General features: G+C 42.5%; 1 protein-coding gene across 1 annotated transcript in view; it reads right to left on the reverse strand.

Moving 5' to 3' along the window:
• Sli (slit guidance ligand) overlaps positions 1-18,213 on the reverse strand; it is a 689,366-nt gene extending 671,153 nt beyond the window's left edge. Inside the window, exon 1 of the mRNA XM_076788604.1 lies at positions 18,001-18,213. The gene's annotated coding sequence lies outside the window, so the exon portion shown is untranslated. The remainder of the gene's footprint in view (positions 1-18,000) is intronic.
• Between the last annotated feature and the right edge of the window lie 8,458 nt (positions 18,214-26,671).

A 26,671-nucleotide genomic window follows, 5' to 3' on the forward strand; every position in this document is an offset into this window, starting at 1 on the left:
TTCCGTGTCGCGAGATAATGATGTTGCCGTCGAACAATTAACCTAATTTCATTAAAACATCGTTACACGCTTCATTTGTCTGCCCGTTAAAAAACAAATACGTACGATCATTATTATATTATATCTCCTCTCTCCGATTTTTAATTTTTTCATTCACACATTTCCGCGTGCAAACTTAATCGAATTTTATGTTCACGCGGGTGACCATTCAATTTCGTTATTGCGTTCATTCCGGTTTGTATGGTTTTGTAAAAATAAAAGAGCACATTCGTTCCGGTTCGATGTAACATTAAAAAATTTTATTTTGACAATCACTGATGTGTATTAATGTGACCGTACGATCATTTCGATACAGTTTAATGACTTCATTACTCCGACGTGTTGAAGCGTAATTGACATCCACTTACTAGATTACTCATGCAACCTGGAAAATGTATATTAAATATATTGATTAAATTTTTCCCTGGTGACCATTTTAATTATTGAACGGACTTCCTTTACAATACAATAACTGATATTTAGGATTATTTAGCATTATACTTATCGATTCTTTTAAACATATTTTCGAATTTAATTCTTGTAGATTAATTTGTCTTTCTGTCAATTTTGATGTAAGAGGGAAATTAACTCTTTGCACTCGAAGCTATTTTCACTCCGCAACGAAACATTTCTTCCGACCTAGAATGTTGCCCTTCTATATATATTTTTTTTTCATATTATACATATGAAAATGGTGCAACTTATTCGTACAATACCTAAACGTTTAGTAATTTATTAAATACAAACGAATTACAGTCGCCATTCGAGTGCCAAGGGTTAAATTCATTTAATCAAATCGTTAGACACTGGGAAATTAAATAGCAATTTAAACACACTGGGTCAACAGAGACCCGTGTCAAATAAATGCCACCCTCGGCGCGTTAAAAGCCTACTGTAGGGTTACTTTGTGCACGAATAAATAAATATGTATTCAATAATTTTCAAGAAAACTGTGCGCACGCAATCTCGATGACCACAGAATAAAAGTAGCCAGTCACTTACTAACGTAACCGAAGTCCGTGCATCAGACGAGGAATCAATGTAACAAGTCCGCAAAAAGAAAGCATCGTTCTCAAGAGTCCAAACAACCATTCTCGGCGAGAGATTCACCCCGCGAACTCCCGAACAACCAATTTATTCTCCCTCGGTACGAATAGCGCGGCGTCGCTCGAGCCCAAGAAAAACTGTTCGAAGAAGTCGAACTCTATGAAAAGCCGGTCTCGAGTCAGTAGCTAACCCGCTGCTCGCAGTGGCAACTGCGTCGATGCAGCGAGCCAATAAAATTGTTTCGCGAGACCGGTAATTCCGATACGGTCGGACATAATGGTTCCCGCCGCGTCTCGCTACCTAAAAGTATCGACAGAGAGGGAGTAGGGGTTAGGGTTCTCAAACTTCCGGCGTCTTATGAATCAGGCGTGTTGGTCCGCAAACTTTCTCACGCGCGCGAGCGCGCGGCTCAGGGCTGCCGATTTTGTTTTTGTTTTGTTTCTCCCCGGGACTCACTTTCGCGAAAGTAACGGCCCAATTTATGCAGATTATAACCGAGCCGGCGTTTTCAGCGTTCGCTCGCTCGCTCGCTGATCCGGGAGCCGCGCAATTCGAGGGAACGCACAAATTACCGCCTCCCGAAGAACCCGCCCCGGCCCCCATGAAATATTCAGCACCGATTCCTAAGGATAGTCGTAACATCCGGGGCCATAGTTTTATATGATCGCGTTGACTTATACGGCCGAAGTTCCGCGCCGCGAACGGCCGACTTGGCTCGAAACCGCCCGGCGTCTCGAAAATCGGCGGACCGACTCGTAGATATCCTTTTACGACGAGATGCTAGCACGTACCCCGCACGGATTTATGGTTATTCCGTTAAAAACAAGTCCCGCTGGCCGACGAACGGCTCCCGCCTGCGGAAAAATCGCCACGAAATTTCCACTCTCTGGAAAACTTCGCGCGCCCTTAGCTGCCAAGTATCGATCCCAAAAATTCCCTCGAAATCAATCATTCCTGCACATAACAATTTCTCACCGAACACAAATACATACACAGAAATGCAGTGAAGTCTCGGGTCTGGGCTGTGACATAGATCGTGTAGGGCTACTATTTTCTTCTGACCGTGCCGAACGTACGAAATACGAGGCACGTTTACACTCCTCGGTGGAGGGGCCAGGCGAGCTGACTAAGATCGTGTAGCTCCGTTCCGCTCGTATCAAGACTTTACTACAATAATCATGTTAACAACTTTCATCGAGTTTCTACAAAAAAATTGCCAAAGCGGTTAAAGCACACGACACTGGAATACCTTTTCAATGCCTCAGGCAACGAATCAGGCCCGCACTATTAGCGCGATGCGCAGTTTTAGCGGAAATAGGCGGCATCGATTTGCGGCCGAAACTTCGGGTCGGACCACGGATTAGCGCGCGATTCGCGCCCCGGATTAGCGCGACGCTGCCGAGCGCGGTTTCCCAGGTATGGCGAGCGCTTCGAATATCAGGTCGGCGCGAAAATGATTGCAGCTTTTGTTTCTTTAAATTGCGGAGGCTGTTTAAAGCGCAGTTTCGAATTGAACTTTAAAGCAACAGGTTGATTAATGTGTTTCGTATTTATTTTTGCCGAGCTGGTGAAAGGAAATTGGTTCCGACTCGTACCGGAAATGCAGCGAGAATAAAATAACATGTTATTCAACTCGGATGCGTTCTTTAGAAATTCCTGACGACACTGGAAACATTTGGACGTATTTAGGATTGCACAATTGCAAATAATTTCTTTTCTAAATTTGTCCGGATCTCCAAATATAATTTTTATGAACGCCTTGGTCAACCTCGAGTTTTGCAGACGAGAGGAAAAGCAATGAAAAAATAAGAAGATTGATACGTTTCAGCCGGATCGACTGAAAATCTATGGTTCGGAAAAATTGTTCAGAGACGGCTCGGTCCCGATTTTAATGAGATCAAATAACGGGTCTTGTCCAAATATTGTGCCACGGAAATAATTACGCAAACCGCGAGCAAACATTCTCGCTGAAGTTTCTCATTAGCCGTAACACAACAGTGAAATAATTATTTGCCGGGGAACAAAGGCATTAATACGCGTACACCATTTGTTAACAATGACATTCATTGCGACGAAACGTTACAAAGAATAGCGAGTCAGCAGAAATAATTAAAGCGTTAACGACGAATATCCGCGGAGAACTTTCGGCACGCCATAACGATCTCGCGGCGACGTAACGTTAATCCGAACAACGCCGAACAAAACAGACGCGAAACTAATTGCGCGAATCAATATCAAGCATATTCGGCGCGCTTCAAAACGGTGTATCGCGCCGGAACATATTTAATCTTTGTTGAATGCACCAATGAAAATTCACTCATCTTCTGTTCCCGGATACTGCAAAACTTGAAATTTGATGCGTTCGCTCAAAACGCGAGATCACAAATAAAGCAGAATTTGTCGAACGAAAATGCGAAATCATTAGCGGAACAAAACTTGTTGAATGAAATATACCAAGTTATTGGCGAAGCGTAATTTGACGAATGGAAACGCGAAATTGTGAATAAACCAGAATTTGTCGAATTAAAAGGTACGAAGTTATGAGCAAAGTATAATTTGTCGAATTAAAACTTGGATTTATGAGTACAGCAAAATTTGTCGAATTAAAATATGAAATTATGAGTCCTGCACAATTTGACGAATTAAAGTGTGAAAGCGCGAATAAAACTAAATTTATTGCATTAATCCTCGTAGAAGGATTGCAAAATCATTTTCACCTGTTATATTTGTTTATTTGTACATAATATACAGAATTAAAAAGGTGCACATCCAATTTCCCATTGATCTTTTTTTTTTTGTTGAATATAGATTCTGGTACATTCAAAATAGGAACAACTTGGGTCTGTTTTGACCCACGTGTTCGATGCTTTCATGTATTTCAAATTCCAGTAGAAAATTTTGCCAGTAACATTTTTATTGAACATTTCTTACGATCCGCGAAAATAGTCGCATTGGAACAACTTGGGTCTGTTTTGACCCATGTGTTCGATGCTTTCATGTATTTCAAATTCCAGTAGAAAATTTTGCCAGTTACATTTTTATTGAACATTTCTTACGATCCGCGAAAACAGTCGCATTGGAAAAACTTGGGTCTGTTTTGACCCATGTGTTCGATGCTTTCATGTATTTCAAATTCCAGTAGAAAATTTAGGAATATTGTTAACTTGTCTTATTCAAATTATTGGGAAGAAACATACATTTTTATTGGACATTCCTTACGATCCTAGGCAATTTTTATTTAAAAATCCGCAGTTGAGTTTTATTCCCCAACGTGTACTGTCGAGTGCAGCGGTACCCAGCGGAATCAATAATTTCAATCGAATGGTTGCTCAGATCACGGTTCCGCGATGCTCGCCGCAGAACCATCGCCCAGGGGTTAATACTCGGAGCAATAAACAGTCTATGGAGCGTCGGTACGGCATCAAATAAAATCCCTAAACAAATAAGTTCGCCGTAGCAGGAGATCAACCCTCCGGTTCCGCGGTTCGTATTACTTTACGACTTTCGGATACTTCGCGGGTGCAATGGAGATGAAATCTGCCTGTTATCGACAGGCGTGTTCCGATCGGGCGAGGGGAAAGAGTAACGCGTCGGGATCGATCGATCGTCGACCTGTCTCCCTAATAGTCAGGATAGAAAGCGAGAGCAAACGGGAGAGAGAGAGAGAGAGTGAGCACCAGGGGGCAAAGGACGATTCGCTTCACGCCTCGGCCTCCTCGGCCGTATTTTAAGTGGGCTGTGAAACAGTTGAAAAAAGAGGGAGTCCAGGAGGTGTGGGAGGGGTGGGGGAAGTAACAGAAAAAAAATTACAGAACGCGAGAACGAGACGGAAGGACTCTAGCCGGGCGCCTAGCGCACATCCTCATTTAAATGAAATAAATCTTGTTACGAGTAATTTTCGTCCCAGTGACGGGCCCGAGACGACCCAGAAAGAGACGGAGATAGCGAGGGCAGAAAAGAAGAATTTCGTGGGCATTTCTCACGTGACAAACAGTGGAAGCCAGTAATTTTTATGAATTATTTAGTTTGGGATGAGCACTGATGACAGACGACTGGAATTTGTGGAGAGGTGAAGATCAATGTGCCCCCAAACCAAATTGAATTTTCAATAGGCCATTCGATAGCTTATTCAAAGAGAATACTTTGTGCCAATTTTCAACCCTGTATCTCCACATGGGGGGTAGTAGTGGGGTGACAAAGAAAATCAGGTTTTTCCGCAATTTCTCCTGTTCTGTTGGATTGAAAATTCTGAAAAAATTCATAGACGTGCATTCTGATAGCTAATATATGCCTGAATTTTTTCAGAATTTTCGATTGAAGGGGATAGGAGAAACTATGGAAAAACCTGTTTTTCTTTGGCACCCCATTACTACCCCCCGTGTCAACATACAGGGTTGAAAATTGGCACAAGGTGTTTTCTTTGGACAAGCTACCGAATGGCCTAATGCAAATTTGTTTGGGTGCACTTTTGACCTTCTTACCCGGCTACACCCTTTAGAAACGCGAATGAGAATATCTTCGTTTTAGTTTTTTTAATTGTTATGGCCATTTTTAAAAGAAAGATTTGAAAAACTGGCGATACTTGTGTTTCCGTAGAAAAAAGAAATGAGTGAAACTCGTTCGGTTTAATTGTCGCTCAAGCAACTCCAGACAAATGACTCCCGAAACGACCCTACCCTTTGCGACAACGAGAGTTCTCGTATGTTTGTTGCCAGAGTCCCCTCCGAAGCCACGAAACGAAAACTCGCGCAACCCAAAATTGAGACGTCTATTGTGGCCCTAGTCCCTCTCACAAAACGACCATCCTAACTCGTGTTTTCAGAAACTCGAAACGAGATTAAGGTAGTAGAAGGGCCACCGGCTGCCGGAAGCAATTACGCGGTAAGTTTCGATTCGATTTTGCTGCTGTTCTGCGCACCGCCCTCCCCCCCCCCCTCTTTGGAGCAAGCCTCTCGCGACACAATGGATACGTTTATTGGCTTACCGTAATGTCGCTCGAGCTATGAAATCATTTTTTTCGGTCCCGGTGAGCTCCGAAGCGGATTGTAAAGGCTGTTGACGCGTGCATCGAGCCGTCGAACTTCCTGTTGTATTGTGAGATTAGTGTACCGGGACTCTTTGGAAAGAATGGACGGTAATTGTTCTTGATAATCTTTGTCAATAGACCCCGTTCGGCTTTGTGCATTTACGGTGCGCTATGATCTGCAAGAGGTTGCGAAATGCGCATCTTTATGGGACTGGCTTGTTAATCCTGATCATTCAACTGTGAAGTTTCGTGCGTTTCTAGTGTACGATCGTGTGTAAAAAAATTGTAGAACCTGTCTTGTTGACAACTTTGCGACAATTTTAAAGTTCATATAAATGTATTACAAATTGTTTCCAATTAATTCCAATATACAGAGTACATCTATTCACTATGAAATATCTGTGGCACTGTACAATCGTATCTTGCTCGCAACGTTATCCATCGCAATCATGTTACATTAACAATGCTATCATTAAGTGCACTAATGAGTAATTGCTCGGTGCATTCAACACATATCGGTATCGGAACAAACACTTGTTCGTCATTGTTTTAACACAATAGCGTCATTCTTAACAGACGCGTTCCACGCAAGATAAATCGATAAAATACGATAGCTGACATTTTTAATAAAAATAGATGAAAAGAAAATTCAAGAATGGACATTTTGCAACGAGTATAAATATGTCGTTATACTCTGCAGACTTCGTGGCAAAATTAAATAGTATTTCGGACGAAGAAGAAGAAGAAAAAGAGGGGATAGCGATTTTCTTATTTCGGAATAAAAAGCACCGTCTTATATCGGAATAAAATAGTACAGTGTTTACTCCATATATGTCCCAAATGTCTGACCGATAAAATTCCCAGTACTACCCCCACTCTAGACTTGCGCTACCATTTCAAAGTTCGGCGTGGATCAAAGATTAGTATCTCCTCGCCGATGTATGTCGCTGGCTAGACCAGTGTCTCTGACATATATCGAGTAAATACCGTACATATTGACCGCGAGGGGTCACGAATGACTCCGGCATAGCGTACAGTGATGCACAAAATTTTGCATAGAGATGCGCAGTCTAGATAGGAGACTTGGCAAACCGAACAGTCAGGCGACTCTCCATCGTCGGGGGGGAAAAAAAAATCACCGTACGCGCAACAATTTCGTTTTTCAAACGGGGAAACGAGCGCTCGCGAATCAGGCTCTCGCCAAACGAGAGGCTCCGGGTAGCAGAGGCGGTGCACGGCATCGGGTCTCGCATTTTTACCGCTAGACCGTTAAGCAGCTTACTTATCTGCTTTATCGAACCCTATTAGGGCTAACAGGAATATCCGTTCACCGATAACGAAAACGCCTGGTTTATCGGTGTAGGTAAACTGCACGAATTCCGATCGACCAGAACCGATAAGCCCCCGGATGTCGATCACCGCGTCTCGCGTCACGCCGGACCTCGGCCCGCAGAAATTCTTTTAATTGCCCCCTCCGTGTCCTTGAACTAACGACGACCGTGAACGGTGGTGCTTCAAGGACTGTCGCCCTATCGGAGGGATTGCTATTCGACTGTGTGCAACGTACATGCCCCCTGTTCTCGCATAGTTACGTGGTTATGGCCGTTAGAGGCATAGCGCACGACGTTAGAGGTGGCGTCGCGACGGAAGCGTTCGGGCACACTAGACACCGCCGCGGGCCTCCTTGATCGGTATCACGGCAACGACATTTTTTCGTCTTGCCCATTAATCGCGGTGACTCACGAGCCTCGGTTGTCGTCTCTGTGTGTGTCTCTCTCTTTCTCTCTGCTCCGTCATAATTTTCCTCGCCGCGAGATTACGACCGAGCGATAAATCGGCAAGTGTTCAGGAATCTCTGACTAATTCGTGCACTTGCTTTCCGAGCGATTAGCGCGGCCTCGAACGAGCCTTGTGCAACCGTAGATGGAAAATCACTTTCTAACGATCTCGCGTTGACAGCTTAGGGGCGTTCCCTCGAGTACTTTCACCGATTTTCGAAGATAAAAATTGACGGAGATTCGCTGTCTGTTAGATACTCGAGGAGGAAGAAAGATGGAGATATGGGTTTGTTGATTGTGAAAAAGGGAACTGTTAGGGAATTATTACAATGGTAAATTTGTGAGGTAGAATCGAACGGGTGTCCGAAAATTGTTGTACTTCCTTGAAACGAAGGCAGGCGATTCCCGAGGTAATTTGGAGCAACTTTTTCCTTTGCAGAAACGTTCTCCGCGGCTTCGTTCAGGAGTTATCGAACGAAAACCGCAGACCAATCGGAGCGCGCCTACAGCGGACGGACTGCGGCTTGACCAATGCCCTCGCCAGCTAGGCGGGACTAGTCCGCCGTAACCGCGCTGTGGTTGGTCCGCGTTTTTCGTTGATATCTCCGTAACGAAGCCACGGAGAACATTTTCGAAAAGGGAAAAGTTGCTTGAAATCACTTGAGGGATCACCTCCTTCGAGGAAGTACATTTTTGGAGATTAATTTAACCCTTGGCACTCTATAAGGGACTACTAAAAATTGCTGTATCATTATTCAAAATATTTTTTACATTATTAAATTTGTTTGCATTTAATAAATCACTAAACACTCTAGTATTGCACGAGCAAATTGCACCATTTTTGTATGTATAACATGAAAAGGTATATATAGAAGGATAAAATTCTAGATCGGAAGAAATGTTTCGTTTTGGAGTTAAAATAGCCTCGAGTGCAAAGGGTTAATTTTGAGGAACGCTATTTCAACATCCTATTATTATACGTTTGCTATAAAAGTCTCCTGTAGGTATAGTCTTCGTGCACTTCTTGATCGGAAAAATGTTAAGAGTGGATTATTTTCCTGGAAAAATTCCAAATCTAAAATATTCACAGTTTCTTTCAAAAAATTCGAAACCTGACTAGTAGTCGCCTCGGGAGGCATCTGTAGCAGCGTATCCCGCTAAATCGTGCAACCTATCGATTTCTTCGAGGCAACCCTGCCTCGTCGAGTGGCCAACAAGCAGGGTTGACTGGAACAGTGAACTTGAACAGATTAAACATCGCGGAGCGTGATCCGGGCTCCATCGAGCGGTCTTTCGAGCAATGAAACTTCCAAAGAACGAAAGTAAATAGAGAGAACCACTACGCAACGCCGGAATCTATAGAAAGGAATAAGAAGAGGGATTTTTAGCCTGCCCCGAAAAACGCGTCCCTCCGGCTGCTTTTAAAAAGAATCTCTCTCTCTCTCTCTCTCCGTCTTTCTCGTCTAAGCCCCCGGTGTCTCGAGTCCCCTTTTCCCTATCTCCCGAGCTGACAAAGTGGATCGATCACGTCACTGTCTTCGCCTCGGGGAGAGCCCGTCGTTCCGCGGAGGCCTAGTTTCCACCGAATTTTCCGAACTTTCCTCCCCCGCGAGAAAGCGGAAAGAAAAGCTTTTCCGCGCGAGGCACGCGAGCGGAGAGAGAGAGCGACGCCCGAAACACTGTTCCCCGAAAGCCCGAGAGCTCTCGATAGCTGAAACTCCGAGCGGCCGGATTTCCGCGAGTTTCCGCGAGACTGCAAACTTTTAATCGCGAGAACCTGAATTAACCATTACCTCATGAACGAGCCCGCGGATCCTCCGACGAATTTTCGAGATAAGTCCGCGGGAGAATCTTTGAATAAAAGATGGCCCCCGCGTCAATCGCTCCGCCGGATTAGATATCGGCCCGGGAGAGCTCATTCAATTCGGCCATTTCCGGGTTCAGCGATTTTCGTGGATTTATACAGTTCGACGATTCCTTTATATTTGGATACACTCGTGAAACCCTGCCTCAAAATAAGTAACAAATTCGGAACACTGGGTTCACGGAGCACTAACAGTGACTATTTTAGATTACTTTATTCTAAAAATAACAGGTATGTGCTGCCCAAATTTTTAGCCACTTTTTTTTCTTTAATAACATACCCAAATGTAAATAAATTTGTTGAATATTTCCTCATGGATGTGTCTTTAGAATCTTAACACATCTTGCGCGGGAAGCGGCTAAAGTCGTTTTTCTACAATAAGATGTGTTTTTACAATAAAATCGGATAGACATGCGTTGCAAAAATACAAAACGTGCGTTGCGAGAATGAATGCAACACGGTAAGACTTTGGCGGCAAAGTGCCCGCGCAAGATGTGTTAATAATTGTAAATTACAAATTGAAGATGAATTAGGAGAAACCGATCCGGTCCGAGAAATCGATTAAATTTAAATTTGTACTATTACGTGATAAAAAATAGCTAAAAATGCAAACGAATTTCTTGACAACTTCTTTTCGTCCTCGCAAAAACTATTTAAAAATAGGCTAGAAGCGCGGGCCTCCTTTGCAACGAAAAGGGAAAGTCCGCCGCCTCTGCCGAACCCAAACAATTAAACAACCGGCCGGCCGTTGATCCTGAAATATTCAGGATGTTGCAAAATGGAGGCCCGAAGTGTGCCACGTCCCGGGACACGTTTGCAATATTCATGAAACGGCGAATAAACGCGCGTGTTATTCATCTGCGTGCGCGCACACGCGCCCAGAGCGCGCATAATTATTCAAACGGGTTCACGGATTATATTTTCACAGCGCGACGCCTATAAATTTCAACTATTCGCGCATAATTTTCATCCTGTCCGAGTAAGAGTGGGGGGAGGGGGGAGCAGCGAGGAAGAGGTCCAAAAAAAAAAAAACACGTAAAATAAAGACTTCGGTCCGTGCGAGAGCAGCGACGCGCCCGATTTTCAAAGCGAGCGCGTAATTTTTTCCCCGGCGTGCAAAATCGCAGTAACCACGTAATTGGCAACGAATGAGCGCGCGAACGTGGCCGGCACGCGCATTGTCGAATAAAAAGTACGGAATGTTTAACAAGCACGAAATTGAATTACAAACAACCAGTCGGTCGACTTGATTTTTCAGCTGGTGCCGAGCAGCGACCGTCAATTACCGGGTGAGGCGATCGTTATAATTACCGCGGCGCGAGTCGTTCGATTTCCACGTGACGATCGATCGAGGAAAACCGCGGCGAAGAAAAAAAAAAAAAAGAAAAAGAACGGCCAAACGGACACCGGCCGCGATTTGTTTAGCACACGAGAGACTTATTGATTGGGCTTCACCTTCATGCTAGAAAGTTAACATGCTGTAACGACCGGGGGGACGACTACACGACTACACGAAATTGAACGTCAACGTTGCTCCGCGCTGGCATGAGCGCGAGCGCGCCGAGAAATTACCCGGCTCACGGCATAATTACAGACGTTCGCCGGCTAAGCTTAATTTTATAACGTAACTACCCGATATTCACTGTTCCACTTCAAGGATGCCGGGGAATCGATGGATAATCCTTTTAACGCGAACTATTTCTCTGCAACCGGGCAAATTTTATACAATCTTCACTCGATATATGTCACAAATATCTAAAAATCCCAGAACTATCCCCACTGCCGCGGGGAATAACGCGTCAGGGGCCGCGAAGCTCGAGTGACCTCGGTCCCCGAGGAGTATAAACATTCTACACGATGCATGTCCAAAACAGGGGTCTGGCAGGGACAATTACCGTCTAGAAACTGGTATTATTCTTTGAAAGGGCAGAGAGTCCTTTTCTACCTTGGGCAGTGTGTCAAAGAATAGTATCTTCTAGCCGATATATATCCCTGAGTAGGTGTCATGGACATATATCGAGAGAACACTGTAATTGCCGCGCTTTGAGCACTGGTGTCTTTCGCAATTAACCAAAAACGTCTCCACGTACAATTCAACAATTCCAGGGGTACCGGTATTCCCCTACTTAAATTCTTTCGAAGTCAAAAAAAATCTAAAAATGTTTTTCCCACTCGGAGCTATTCGCAGAAAAATTCGCTCGCGTTTATGACGCTTCGTTTTCAGGAGGTACCACTGACGGGACGGTGAATGATTTTTCGAAAACTCCCAGAATGCTCTGGAAGCAAGCATTCTGGAGGGTCGGGGTATTAAGAGCGTAACGTTTTAATGCGGCAGAGTCTCGCGATAGTAAGCCGCTCCCGCTTTCCGAGCGAGTAAGAAATATTCCAGACACCCTCGTTCCCTCTCTTTCGCCGGCGTTTTAAATCGCCAGACGCTTTCTAAGGCCTCATCCGTCAAATTCCGAGGGATAAACTCCAACAGATACACCAGACGCTGCACCACCGGGTGCACTTCAAACAACCGTCAAAATTCACGTCGGATAGCCGGTTATCGCGATGACTTCCGTTTACCGTCCACTACTCCCGCAGCTTTCTCCAGTTCCAATTTCGTTCATCCCTTAAATCTACCGATCGGCGGATGTCTGAAAGGTCTGCTCGAATTTCGGGGGGGAGGGGGAACTTCAAAGACGAATTTTTCTTGCTGAAGTTGACCGTTCTTCGCAGCCCTCCGACGTATCTTCATCTTCTTAACACTAACACCGCCAAACTTCGAATTCACTCAACGAAATACTATAGAATTATGCTAAATTATTACTAAATTCCGAGGACATTTTTGTGCGAAGTTAGACATCTCTAAACAATTTTACCAACAAATATTGTACCTTCATCTTTTTAACACTAACACCGTCCTTCGAATTTACTCAACGAAATACTATAGAATTATGCTAAATTATTACTAAATTCCGAGGACATTTTTGTGCGAAGTTAGACATCTCTAAACAATTTCTGAACGGAGATTAGAGATGGCAGGCCATCGCTAATAACATTATTTTACAAACAAATATTGTATCTTCATCTTTTTAACTCTAACACCGCCAAACGTCGAATTTACTCAACGAAATACTATAGAATTATGCTAAATTATTACTAAATTCCGAGGACATTTTTGTGCGAAGTTAGACATCTCTAAACAATTTTACCAACAAATATTGTACCTTCATCTTTTTAACACTAACACCGTCCTTCGAATTTACTCAACGAAATACTATAGAATTATGCTAAATTATTACTAAATTCCGAGGACATTTTTGTGCGAAGTTAGACATCTCTAAACAATTTCTGAACGGAGATTAGAGATGACAGGCCATTGCTAATAACATTATTTTACAAACAAATATTGTATCTACATCTTTTTAGCACTAACACCGCCAAACTTCGAATTTACTCAACGAAATACTATAGAATTATGCTAAATTATTACTAAATTCCGAGGACATTTTTGTGCGAAGTTAGACATCTCTAAACAATTTTACTAACAAATATTGTATCTTCATCTTTTTAACACTAACACCGTCCTTCGAATTTACTCAACGAAATACTATAAAATTATGCTAAATTATTACTAAATTCCGAGGACATTTTTGTGCGAAGTTAGACATCTCTAAACAATTTCTGAACGGAGATTAGAGATGACAGGCCATTGCTAATAACATTATTTTACAAACAAATATTGTATCTACATCTTTTTAGCACTAACACCGCCAAACTTCGAATTTACTCAACGAAATACTATAAAATTATATATATTTGTGCGAAATTCGACATTTCTAAACAATTTCTAAACGGACATTAGAGATGACAGGCCACTGCTAATAACAATATTTTACAAACAAATATTGCACTTTTTGACAGAAAAATCGAAAGTTTGAATAATTTTGTGAATTTACTTAAGTTTATTAAAGTCGTGGCATTGATTTAAAAATAAAAGTCCGGATAGAGTGTATCAGTCGTTTCTAAAGCTGTTAATTAAGCGTTAACGTCTCATGCTAATGGCGTAAATCCTGACTTCGTTATATCCAGTCTCGAATTCTTTAATCCGCGAGAAGTGAGCCGGATACGCGGGGATTAACAAAGAAGCTGAACTTTTGAGGAGGAAGTAATTAATATGAAAATTATGCTAAGAAATATACAAGCACTTTCCTGTGGGTTTTAGAGCCACGGAGCAATTAAAACCCACGCGCTTTAATTTCTACTGTTGGACGGTGGAACTGACGCAACTGTTTGCAGATACGTAACTTTTATAATATTACGCGTCGACGTAAAGTGTTGCTCAATACTTTCCACACAAATGATAATAAACTGTCCGACCAATAATATAAATCTCGCCGCTTCGATATTCTCGGGTAACACGTATTTCATTGGCTCGTGAGCTCGGCATCTTTAACCGCACTTCGTCTTTAAATTTCCTGAAGAAAGGGGAATTTATTCGGGTGATACAGATGTTTGTCAAACGGTTCGATTAGGCAGTTCGTGCGGTCCAATTTGGGAATCGCAGAATTCTAACTGACTCAACAATTTCATTATTTTGAGCAGAACTTAATTTTTCAGTTCCCGAAGAAAGGAATTATTGCTCGGATAATTGTTGAATCGTTCGATTAGATAGTTTGAGCGTTCTAATTTCGAAACGGCAGAATTCTAACTGACCCAAATATTAAATTATTTTTTAACAGAACTAAATTTTTTAATTCCCGGAGAAAGGAATCATCGTTCGGGTATTTATTAAATGGTTCGATCAGACAGTTTCTGCGTTCCAATTTCTAAACAACAGAATTCTAACTGCCCCAAACATTTCATTATTTTGAACTTAATTTTTACATTCCCGAAAAAAGGAATTATTGCTCGGATAACTGCTGAACGGTCCGATTAGAGATTTTCTGCGTTCCAATTTCGGAATCGCAGAGTTCCAGGCGGCTGAAAAATTCATTTTTGACAGACCTCGATTTTGAAATTCGCTAAGAAAGGAATTGTTGTATTTGGGTTCGTGAATTTTCGCTCGTTCTAATTTCGAAGCCTCAGAGTTTGCCGAAGTAACCCAAGAAGCGAAGACCAACCACAGTCACGTGCCGGACACGTCAGGCGACATGAGCCGCATTTTGCTTTTCTTTTCTTTTTTTTTTTTTCGCACAGCCGCCCGAACTGTTAAAGGTCTTCGCATTACTTCCTGCTCGCGGAGCAAAAATCGACTACCGTGTTCCGCGCGCGTGTACGTCGATACACGCGAAACCCGCGAGGTATTGGTTGCACACCGCGAAGTGTCGTCATTTTTTTCGAGAGTACTTCCGCGAAACTCCCGCGAAACTTGGCGCATTTAATCGAAACAGTTTTCCGACGCGGCGTTCCGGTTTACACTTTTCCCCGGCGCTTACTTTAATAAGAAGCGAAACGGTTCCGACGTTGAAGTCTTCCGAACACCGTTTCCGTCTATTTTCGAGATGAAGCAAACTACTCGAGACAATCACCACTAACCCTGTAATGCTAACACGAAATTGGGGAAGGAGATTCACTCGCCATTTTCCATGTTCTCGATGGAAAGAACTTGCACTTTCCAAATAATTTTACACTCGCATTTTCATCTTTCTATAACTGACGTAAGGGTTGGGAAAATAAAAACATCCCACTCCTTGGATAATCTAACTTTTTTCAAGAAGACATATTCTCACATTTTCCGACAAAATATTCTACCATTTTTCGAGAAAAATTTTCATTCCGTTTCGTTCGTTTAAACTTTTGCCACGCAACCAACGATTTCATGTCAACTGTCTGCCACCGAAACGAAACTTGCATTTTCCAAATAATTTTACACTCACATTTTGATCTTTCTATAACTGACGTAAGGGTTGGGAAAATAAAAACATCCCACTCCTTGGATAATCTAACTTTTTTCAAGAAGACATATTCTCACATTTTCCGACAAAATATTCTAACATTTTTCGAGAAAAATTTTCATTCCGTTTCGTTCGTTTAAACTTTTGCCACGCAATCAACGATTTCATGTCAACTGTCTGCCACCGACACGAAACTTGCATTTTCCAAATAATTTTACACTCGCATGTTGCATAAAAATCCAGATCATTTTATAACTGACTGGTTGGAAAACGAAAAATCGCTCACTCCTTGGACAATCTAACTTTTTTTCAAGAAAACATATTCTAACATTTTCCGACAAAATATTCTACCATTTTTCGAGAAAAATTTTCATTCCGTTTCGTTCGTTTGAACTTTTGCCACGCAACCAACGATGTCATGTCAACTGTCTGCGATCGTTCGGAATTGCCCGAATTTTCGGATCCACTGAATTTCTCCGACCCGGGATTTCACTCGGTACAATCAGATCTTCGAAACCCAATAAATCACTGCCGCAAGATTACGAAAATTCTTTCACTCCGCCGCACGATTAATTAAAGCCAGCAGATTTCACCGGCCACGTTGAAACACACGAGCGACAGAATCGTGCCGGCGTGCAACAAACTTTCCGGTTAACAACCGCCCCGAAATAAGTTGCCGGTTGCCGAAACTGAGAGATAAAAAATTCCGAAAAACCGTCAAACTCGGGGAAACACACCGGGCGGCGACACAGAAAACTTTCGGCAATAAAGAACTCGGCAACCGAACTCGCGGACGACACGGAAAACCTTCTCCATACCATTCAGATCCACACACAATCAACGGAATCCTGATTTTACTCCAACGTCCTCGAAAAACCTCGGGACGCCGTCGAAAAATCGCGTGCTAACGATTACTAATTCTTTGTTCAAAATAAAAATTCTCTGTCGCACTTATTTCACAAACGGTAAATTAAACATTTCGTTTCTTCACAAATTAAACATTTCTCAATCGAATGTTCGCCTGTCACTCAAACTGGGCATTTTATTACACTTGACAAAACCGGGGACGTGTGTCAAATGACATCTCAAACCCGAAATTACAATTCATTCTACCTGGCAACTCTGTTACGAAACGGGAAAAATCCTCCGCTTAAATTCTCGAGAATCATTCAATCAAAAATCCTCAAATTAACAACAAAAGCAAGAAGAAATCCTCGAAAAATCGTAGATGCTCCGAAACGAGGCAAATCTTCCTGGATTCTCAAGAAAAATCCTTCCAAACAGCCAAATGATCCAATCACAACAAAACCAAAAAAATCCTCGTCAGACAAACTCAAAACAAAAACGAGATCAACTCCTAACGAAATTTGCAGACAAAACTGCTACATACGAAACGAGAAAAATCCTCCGCTCAAATTCTCGAGGAACGTTCACCCAAAAATCCTCAAACCAACAACAAAAGCAAGAAGAAATCCTCGAAAAATCGTAACGCTCCGAAACGAGAAAAATCTTCCTGGATCCTCAAGAAAAAACCCTCCAAACAAACAAATGATCCAGTTGCGACAAAACCAAAACAAAAATGCTCCTCGTCAGCCAAACCGAACAACTGTTCACGAAATTTGCAGACGAAACTGCTACATACGAAACGAGAAAAATCCTCCACTCAAATTCTCGAGGAACGTTCACCCAAAAATCCTCAAACCAACAACAAAAGCAAGAAGAAATCCTCGAAAAATCGTAACGCTCCGAAACGAGAAAAATCTTCCTGGATCCTCAAGAAAAAACCCTCCAAACAAACAAATGATCCAGTTGCGACAAAACCAAAACAAAAATGCTCCTCGTCAGCCAAACCGAACAACTGTTCACGAAATTTGCAGACGAAACTGCTACATACGAAACGAGAAAAATCCTCCACTCAAATTCTCGAGGAACGTTCACCCAAAAATCCTCAAACCAACAACAAAAGCAAGAAGAAATCCTCGAAAAATCGTAACGCTCCGAAACGAGAAAAATCTTCCTGGATCCTCAAGAAAAAACCCTCCAAACAAACAAATGATCCAGTTGCGACAAAACCAAAACAAAAATGCTCCTCGTCAGCCAAACCGAACAACTGTTCACGAAATTTGCAGACGAAACTGCTGCGAGACGAGAAAAATCGTCGCCCCCGAAAAATTCCTCCGAACAACGAAACGGAGAGCAGCATGTGTCCCACAAATCACGATGCTGCGAACAAATCCTCGGCTGCCGCAAAAACGCAATGTCAGTTTATTTGTACGTTGAATTCGCGCGAGAGGAAGGTGTTCGCGTAAATCGTTCGCGAAAAGTTCGCCGGTTGTAAATCGAGGAAAAGCGTGGACTCACCGTGCGTACCAGACGTCACGATGCTTCCTGCCACCGGAAACAGCCCCGTAGGTTCTCGAGAGGAATTCGGCAAAAATCCAGAGTGGTCACTCGGGCAGAGGAAGTCGCGCGACGGTCGTAGGTATCACCACTCTCACGCTGTCATGCGTCACTGGGATCGAAGAACGTACCGATCGGCACACGGGCGGATCGAACAATCGGTTTGCTCCGAATCCACGGGGATCGGATAGATGGCAAACGGAAAAACCGGAGGACAGAGTGTCTCGTGCGTACGTTGCGTGCGATCGAGAGAATATCGTGTGTTCGGCCGCGCTGCGTCCGTGCGTAGAACCGTTCGGCTCGGAGTCTCGCGCTCAACTGGTCTCCGGTGGTTCGCGCGGATTTCACGACGGCCAATCGGAGTCGAGACTGCGCGGCGCGCCGCAACTTCGCCTCGTGTGTGGATCGTATACCTTCGGTTTAACCCCCCGTACAGATACGCTCGCGTCCCTCGCGTTTCCCCCCCTTTATCCCTCGATCCCTCGATCCCTTCGCGAGGCACAGAACTCCCGTGTGTCCTTCCTTCCTTCCTTCCGTCACCGCTTTATTTCATTGGAATCGTTAGCCGTCACTTGCGAGGTGAATCTTTATACTTTGATAATTGTCGCGCGACGCCCTTGCGCGCCGCTGGTGCGTGCCTTTCACGAGCCTCCTGGGATCATCATCTCCTTTCGGTGCGTGTTTTTCTATTTTCTTTTTGGCCGTTTTCGAGTGGTGCTTCTCCCTCCCATCCTTGCCAGATCCTTGTCGCTTTTCAGTGTTTCTTTTGTGTTCACGCGCTGCGAAGGCTCTCGCTCTACGGTTTATAACTCGCAAACGAAGTAACCAATATCCATGAAATTTTCATTTCGTGAATATCATTTATTAGGTTGGGGAAAAAGAAATCCATTATTTTTTTCCGGTAGATGGCTGTAATGATCGATATCTCGTAAAGTATCGATCAAACAGTTTCAGATTTATGCTCGTTGGATGGGTGACATTTCGCACTAAAAAAATTCTAATTGCTGTTTTTTTGTTTGGTCCATTCAGTTGTGAGTTACAGGGTGTTAGAAATGGAAGTCAACAAAGAGAAAATTCGGTACATTTTACAGTAGGGGCCGAGACTTCTATGAGAGAGGCATTATGAAACTACCTTTAAAATGGCAACAAATTATAGAACAAAACGGTGCATATTTGACCCCAATCGGACAATCCGAAATATGTTGAATAAAGTCTTGAAGTTAACGTAAAAGTAATGGATTTCTTTTTCCCCAACCTAATATTCGAGTCAATAGAACACATTTTTTAAATTTTCAAGCTGAAAAAAGCAACTTTTACTATTTCTTTCGCGATTCCGACCAATTCAAATTTTTCTCAAAAATTTGTTACCCCTCGTCTAATAAACTGATCCTTCCAACTTCTCAAAAACACTAATGTTATTTGGACTAATTTGAAAAAAGTTATGCTGTTTCAAATAGTGTGTAATCAGTCTTGCTCCTTACTGGGGACCCGTCGAAATGACGGATTCTAATATTTTTAATATACGGATATTGAGATTATGAGATTCATCCATGGGGAATTATTCATCAAACTAATTTCTTTGAGTATATATTATTCAAGTAATAGCTACAAATATTATTTTTATGAAGTAATGAAATATAGTAATTTTTAGTGCTCCGTAAACCTAGTATTAAAATCACCTCTTTTTGTAGTATTACTTTCTTTTGCATCGTGTGTGGAGGGTGTACCGTTGGCTCAACTCCTGTGCTCACAGTATATATATATTTTTTTTTGTTCAAATTCTACTCCATTACACGAACTTATGACCTGGTGCATCTTCTCTTGATCATCTTTCCTCTTTGAGATTTTCTGGTGAGATACCCTGTCTTCATTTTCAGAAGAGATAGTGTTACATCGTTAGGATTCATTTCTCGCAGACAGACTGCAGTAACTTTTTATCTAATTTTATCTCTTTTCTCAGTCACGTTTCGTTTCTTCATACTTTGGTAGTTGTCTCTTTGTGGATTTCCCTGGGATCATCTTGCGAGATGTCTTTTGAATTATTGGAAGAAATTATTTGTAAGAAAATTTGTTTCTCTCTAACTGATTGAACTGTTTGTTTTTAATTCATTTTTCCCCGATCAGCAGTATTGTATAAACGTGGCTGTCGACGTTGTTAACATACACTTCAGAAAATTTAATCAACAGCTCCCATTGAACTTCAATAAACGATCAATGGTGGTATTGTATAAGTGTAAATAGAAAGTCGAATTGTGTAATAATTTAGGTCGCAGCCGGTGTTGCCGCTGATTTTATTTCTTTCTTTCTTTTTTCATTCTTACGGAGGGAAAAAGAAAACGAGAAAATGGAGAAAAGAAAGAGAGAAACCGAGATGATATTGACAATAGTATCCGCAGACAACCGTTTCAGACATTGCGGAATAAGATTTTATTGACACAGTACGTTGCGCGAACGTTCGATATACTGTCTGGAACACAGACAGTCAATAATATTGTTCGAGTTATTGAGAATCCAGTGTAACGTGTGAATTAACGCATCAATTGTTGCACGGATTTAGTCGTTTCAATAATCGTCGATTGAAAATTCTGTTCAAAACGCTTCTGTAATCGCGTTACTCTTGAAAGAAGCTCAACGAGAAATCAAATGCATATTTTATTTTACAGAATATTTTTATTTTATAAAACTATTTATTTATTTATTTTATAAAACACTTCACCTCGTTCGAGCTGCTGCTGCGCGATCAGGTAAGAACTTTATCCGAATCGAATGTAATACCTAGTTTAACGAATCCTCTGGCAACGAAGTTTCGGGCACAACGAAGCCAATTCCCAATTGTTAACAACAAACCGCCCTGGACAACGTTTAACACGCAGACTGTCCACCTACATATTATCGATCATGTTAGAAACACGTAGCAGAACAAGGCCAAAAAATACAAGGACAAATTAATTAATCTTAATACACTTAAAATTTGTTAACACTGGCCCAGTAAAAAGATTATGAAAGCATCTGAAAAATCGGAGAAAATGTTCCAATAAAAGCTACAAATTTTCCAGTGGAACATTAGAAAAACTGATTAACTCAAAATTTATTAACACTGGTCAAATAAAGAAATTAAGGAAGCATCACAAAAATCGAAATAAATATTCCAATAAAAATTACAAATTTTCCAGTGACACCGATAATAAATGCTATGCTAATTGATGTTTAAAATTATTTTACTGCTCAAGACGAATATATTTCATACGTGTTTGACGCATACAACACAGAATACACACACAAGATAATTTTGTTCACTCCATCAACATCGGCGCGTAATAAACAGGTGTCAACGAATTTCTTCTCACCTGGCGACGAACACCCGCAGACAGAGCCCGCCTCGTTAATGACGATCATGAAAGTCAGATTCATGCGAAGACCGATGCCTTTATAATTGATCGAGATAACGATCATCAGATCCGAGCGATAAATATTCCCAAAGGATCTCGACCGCTAAACCTTTTTTTTTTTAACGCCGGCATAATAATTGATTCGCGTACCGGCCGAGCTCGAGTCGAAAAAGTTAATTAGCTGAAATCACGACGAAGCGTATCATTAAAAACCGGGACGGTGTTATTATCGTTGTTAGCACAAATAATATTCGATTACGTTGCGACCGACCAGATTATTAACCCATTTGCATCATAAGGAAATATGAAAAGAAGACCTTTATCACCAAACTTTTTTTTTAATTATATTTAAGTACAAGAATGACTACAAGTAAAAGAGCTTTATATTTCATCATTATAAGAAAAAATAAATCGAGCGTATACATACGCTCCGGTGATAGTGACCAGGAAAATTGAGCGTACATATACGCTAATGATGCAAATGGGTTAACAGCAGGTGTTCTTCTATTTTTTTTTTTTTTTCAACTGGATCGATGATGTTTTATCGAAGAATCCAGCGATGCAACGGTGGCTATTCAATCTTTCCTCTCGCGGATTCGAGCCACGAATTCGCAAGCCTGCGAGCGTGTAATCGTGCAAACGTGGCGCTCGCTTTCGAGTTTCGCTGAAACGATATTCTTGTGCAGCTCGTTCGAACTTCAAATCCAACGCCGGGACTTTCGAGAAATCATCATAGGAAGCAAATTTTCGCAGCAGCGGATGGTCTCGAGGATTCGCTTGCTCGCTCGCGCGGCCGCTTGCTTGCTTGCTTGCGAAAACCGAGTTAGCTCAGGTGCAAAATTCTGAACGGATTTGAACGACGACCCCCTGCAGTTGACCCGTATTCTCCCGGGTGTAAAGTTGTAGCTTGTTTAACCAACAGCTTCCGGCGTAATCGACTTCTTCCGCGTCGCGTGCCGCCACTCTCTGTCGCGAATTTCACCACTTAAGAAATTCCCCACCGTTCTCGGATTTCCCGGGTTTGTTCGGTTCCGGATATCGTTCCGCGAGAAGCTTTTTACTTTTACGCCACTCCGTTACACACGCCCCGTCCCCGTTTCCGCGCCACGAAACGCTCTAATTGCGTCCCGCGTCACCTGCTAATTCGCGGAATATGCTCCGCAACGCGAGCTTCACGCTCTTTACGGCGTTCAATTATTTTTAAGACGATGGAAGATATCGTCGCTCCACTTTACGAACTGGGGGAAAGTCACTGGTTCTAAATTATTTAGAATATTACGGGTACCCGTAAGTAAACAATCATTTCCATAGAATTTCTTTTGCCCTTAGTTCTGCAGCGATCGTTGAAGAGGAAACACGTTTCCGGTAAAGCAGCCCCTGTGTTCAAAATATTCTAAAAAGTAGAATTTCTTCTTGCAATAATAAAATCGCGTTCGTACCTTCCGAGGATCATATTCGCCGTTGCATACTTTTTCATTTTCATGCGGGATTTAATGCAACGGTAGCAACAAAGAAAATTTGCGATGTTTATGGAGATGTATTGAAGGTCGACAAGTGTCAACGTTGGTTCGGAAGGTTTGCTGCTGGTGATTATGATCTCTCCGACAGGCCTCGAAGTGGACGACCAGTTGAATTTGATGATGACACCCTGAAATCTCTAGTGGAAGCTGATCCAAAATTAAGTGTACAAGAATTATCGAGAAACCTTGGGTTCACATGGTCAACTATACAAAGGCACCTACACGAAATGGGAAAGGCATATAGGCGAGGAATATGGGTACCGCGTCAATTAGACCAACAAGAATATTCGTCGAAGTTTGCACTTCATTGCTATCCAGTTTTCGTAGAGATCCATTTCTTAGCAGAATTTTCTTAGATGAAAAATGGATTCTTTGTGATAACATAAAGCGTTCCAAGCAATGGCTTCCTGCAAATCAAACCGCAATATCAACCTCTAAACCTAGCTTATCACTTGGAAAGGTGTTACTGTGCATTTGGTGGGACTGTCGTGGCGTAATTCACTTTGAGTTGTTGAAACCTGGAGAAACAGTTACCGCTGAGTTGTATTGTCAGCAATTACAACGGCTGTATTCAGAACTATTGAAAAAGAGGACATCTTTAGTCCACAGAGAAGGTGTAATAAATTGACAATGCCCGGCCCCATACAGCAAAACTCACTCAGGAAAAAATCAAAGAATGGAAAGTTTTACCGCACCCCCCGTACTCACCGATGTTATAATTATTAGGTATATGGATATGGCAGTGGATGTGAATATACAACAACGTAGTCTTACTTTCAAGTGTGTTTATGGTAGGAAGGTCCTAGAGCGACTGATTAGGTGAACGCGTGTGCGCTGTCCATACGCGTGTCAGTATTGTGTTTGTAATTATACAGATGTCGTTAGACAGGTATTACATTGATTTCTACCTTATCGATAGCTTACACTTACAAGTAAATATATGTGTATATATAACAACCGAATATTGCTCCCTCTGACTATCATCTTTTGAAATTAACTCGAAATATATTTAAGTAAATTAAATTATTTTGACAAATATACGATTGTAAAAAGGGTCGGCGGTTCGTGGGTCGAACGAAACGAAGCGAAAATGTGTTCTAGTTATTTTCCCCCAGCAAAAGTGGTACTACTCGGCGCGCAACAAAGCCAAAGGAATATTACAATGCCACAGCACAAGAGCAGAAGCTTGAAATTTTAAAATGCAATAGCTTCGCCTCACGTATCGGAGGATCGATACGTTCTTCTGAAAGAGAATTATTAGCGATCTCTGTTCGCTGCTAATAATTCATGAGTATCGATGCACGTTCAACGCGAAAATATGATACTTCATAAACTCCCGGATTCCCGGCACCGCATCTATTGTCTGGTACCCGGCAGAGACACGTGCATCAATATCAAACAGTAAATTTCGGTATCTGCGCAATCCTATTAAAAATTCTTTAATAGATTTTTTGTTGTTGTTTTTGTTTTCTATAAAACAAACAGAGAGGCGCGAAAGGTGCGCGGAGTAGAGCAATAGCGGAATCGAGGCCCCGACGTGGAAACCGATGACAAATGGAATCGTTCAGCGTTTTGCTCTTTTTTCATCTATTTCGATTCTATTCCGCCGTCTCTCGACGCAACCTGCACACGATCTCTTTGTCGCGACAGTATTAGTTAATATCATTCGTTAGTATCCCATTCAACAGCAAAAACACACGTTCTTAAGGTAACAGTAAAATTATACCGAGTAACATTATAGCGACTCATTCCTTTGCTCGCAGGAAGCTGTTGTATTAGTCCGAATTGCAATTAATTAATTGAAACAAAAATTCAAATGGCAATTACATCAAACTATTAAATATTCCTGTAGGATTATTGACCTTAGGGTAAGAGACCCAATTACTGCGCCTATATAAATTATTTTTAAAGCACAATGAATATTAAAAAAGAGATATTAAATTTTTCTTATTAGAATCAGTTAATATACAGGGTGTCCCAAAAATGTTGGAAAACATTGAAAGTTAATTCCCAACACAACATACTCTTTCAAATCCACACTACAAGATACACTGAAGTTGCTCGTAGGTTACGAATCGCCGAGCATTCTATGTCCACGCTTATGAAAATTCTTTTCACCACCGAATCCACCGTAGATTCGAAGATCGGAGCTACCCCTTTGCAACGACCCCGTAAAACTTGACGTACGATCCTTTTTAGCTGTTTTATGGAACAGAAATGAGGAACAAAGTTCGGTCGTGTAAAGCCCTCGTGGCGTATCTCGCGCTGCTGCAACGCTGGCGGTACAGTTCTCGCTCAAAGGTTAATAAAACGGCTGGGAAAAAATCCTGTATGAAATTTAAGGGTTCGTTCTACAGGGGAAGCTTCAATCTTCAAATCTGCGTTGGATTCCGGCAGGAAAAACTTTTTTCCGGTTCCCCAGGAACGTTTCAATTCGTAGCACTTCACCTCCCCTCAAAAAAGAAAAACGCGTCTGTTGTTTCATGCTAAAATATTTTAGAAGAAAATGAATGTCCGATTGCGAAAGCAGAGGCTTCGAGCTGTAAAATGAGCGAAGAATTGTTGTACAATTTTCTTTTTAACGAAACCATGAAATGCTTAAATATCAAAAATATGTTCCCAACAAGTAAAATCTACATCCTCGTGTGCCCAACGCATGCCGAATCCGAATCAATCCAAATCGGAGTAGCATATACAGGGTGGGCAATTGAAATGGGAACGCCTAAAGTTTTCTGCGAATTAATGATTTCATTGAACTAACAGCGAGAGAATTCTACAGTCAAAAGATGAACGACTAGGAGTACGTACGAAGGGCACGCAGACCGAGGAAAATTGAAAAAACAAAATAGGCAGCAATTAATATTTTATGCGAAGGACGAGGAAACATGTGGAACGAGAGGAAGTCCCTTCGGTATCGGGTTTGCACGGACTCCTCTCCCGTCTATTACGAGGCATAGGCGGCATATACTTACCCGTGTCCCGTCTCCTCGTAGCCGTCATCCCCTAAGTTCACCCTGTGCCGGTCTATCTAGCCGGCAATTCCGCCGGGGGTTTCGCATAATGCTTTCTTTTTTTCTTCGTAGGCCGGCCCGCCTGCTCGCATTGGGGTATCCCGGTATCCGTCGCCGGGAGTGACGCGAATTTTTCCCCCGAAACGACCTTCCCATTCGTGTACGCGTACGCGGGAATCCAGCCGGCACCCCCGAGGCGCGCTACTGTGAATTATCCGAGTGGCTTCGGTAATTCCGCCGGGAATCGTTTTGCATAATGTTAAGAAAATACTCGTAAAAGACCGCGCTGAATGGCCCCGGACGCGAGCGGCCGAGGGACGCTGGTTGCCGTTGATACCGACACGACGATCATCGCATTCATCGCCGCAGACTTAATTCCGGGTTCCTAATTTTTCCACGTTCTACGACCCACTCCCCTCTCCCCTCCCCCCCTCCTCTGCGACCTCCATTTTCCGGCGGCGTGATAACGTTCGGAGGATGGATTAATAACGCCGGCGTACGAACAGTGTCGTAAAACATCCATCAGCCAGGGCAAATCATGTTTTTACGGGTCGCGTCTACTGTGCGTGACTCGCAAGATGCCTCGCCAGGGCTGCGCGCAGCTGATTGGTCGGCGCGGAAGGGGCGTGCCCCGTTACACACGCAGCGTGGTGGCAGTCACACCGTACTGTTAGGTGTACGAATACACACGTTGCCCTTTTTAGTGATACTG

This window comes from Halictus rubicundus, chromosome 5 (assembly GCF_050948215.1).
Source record: "Halictus rubicundus isolate RS-2024b chromosome 5, iyHalRubi1_principal, whole genome shotgun sequence".
NCBI classification, from domain to species: domain Eukaryota; kingdom Metazoa; phylum Arthropoda; class Insecta; order Hymenoptera; family Halictidae; genus Halictus; species Halictus rubicundus.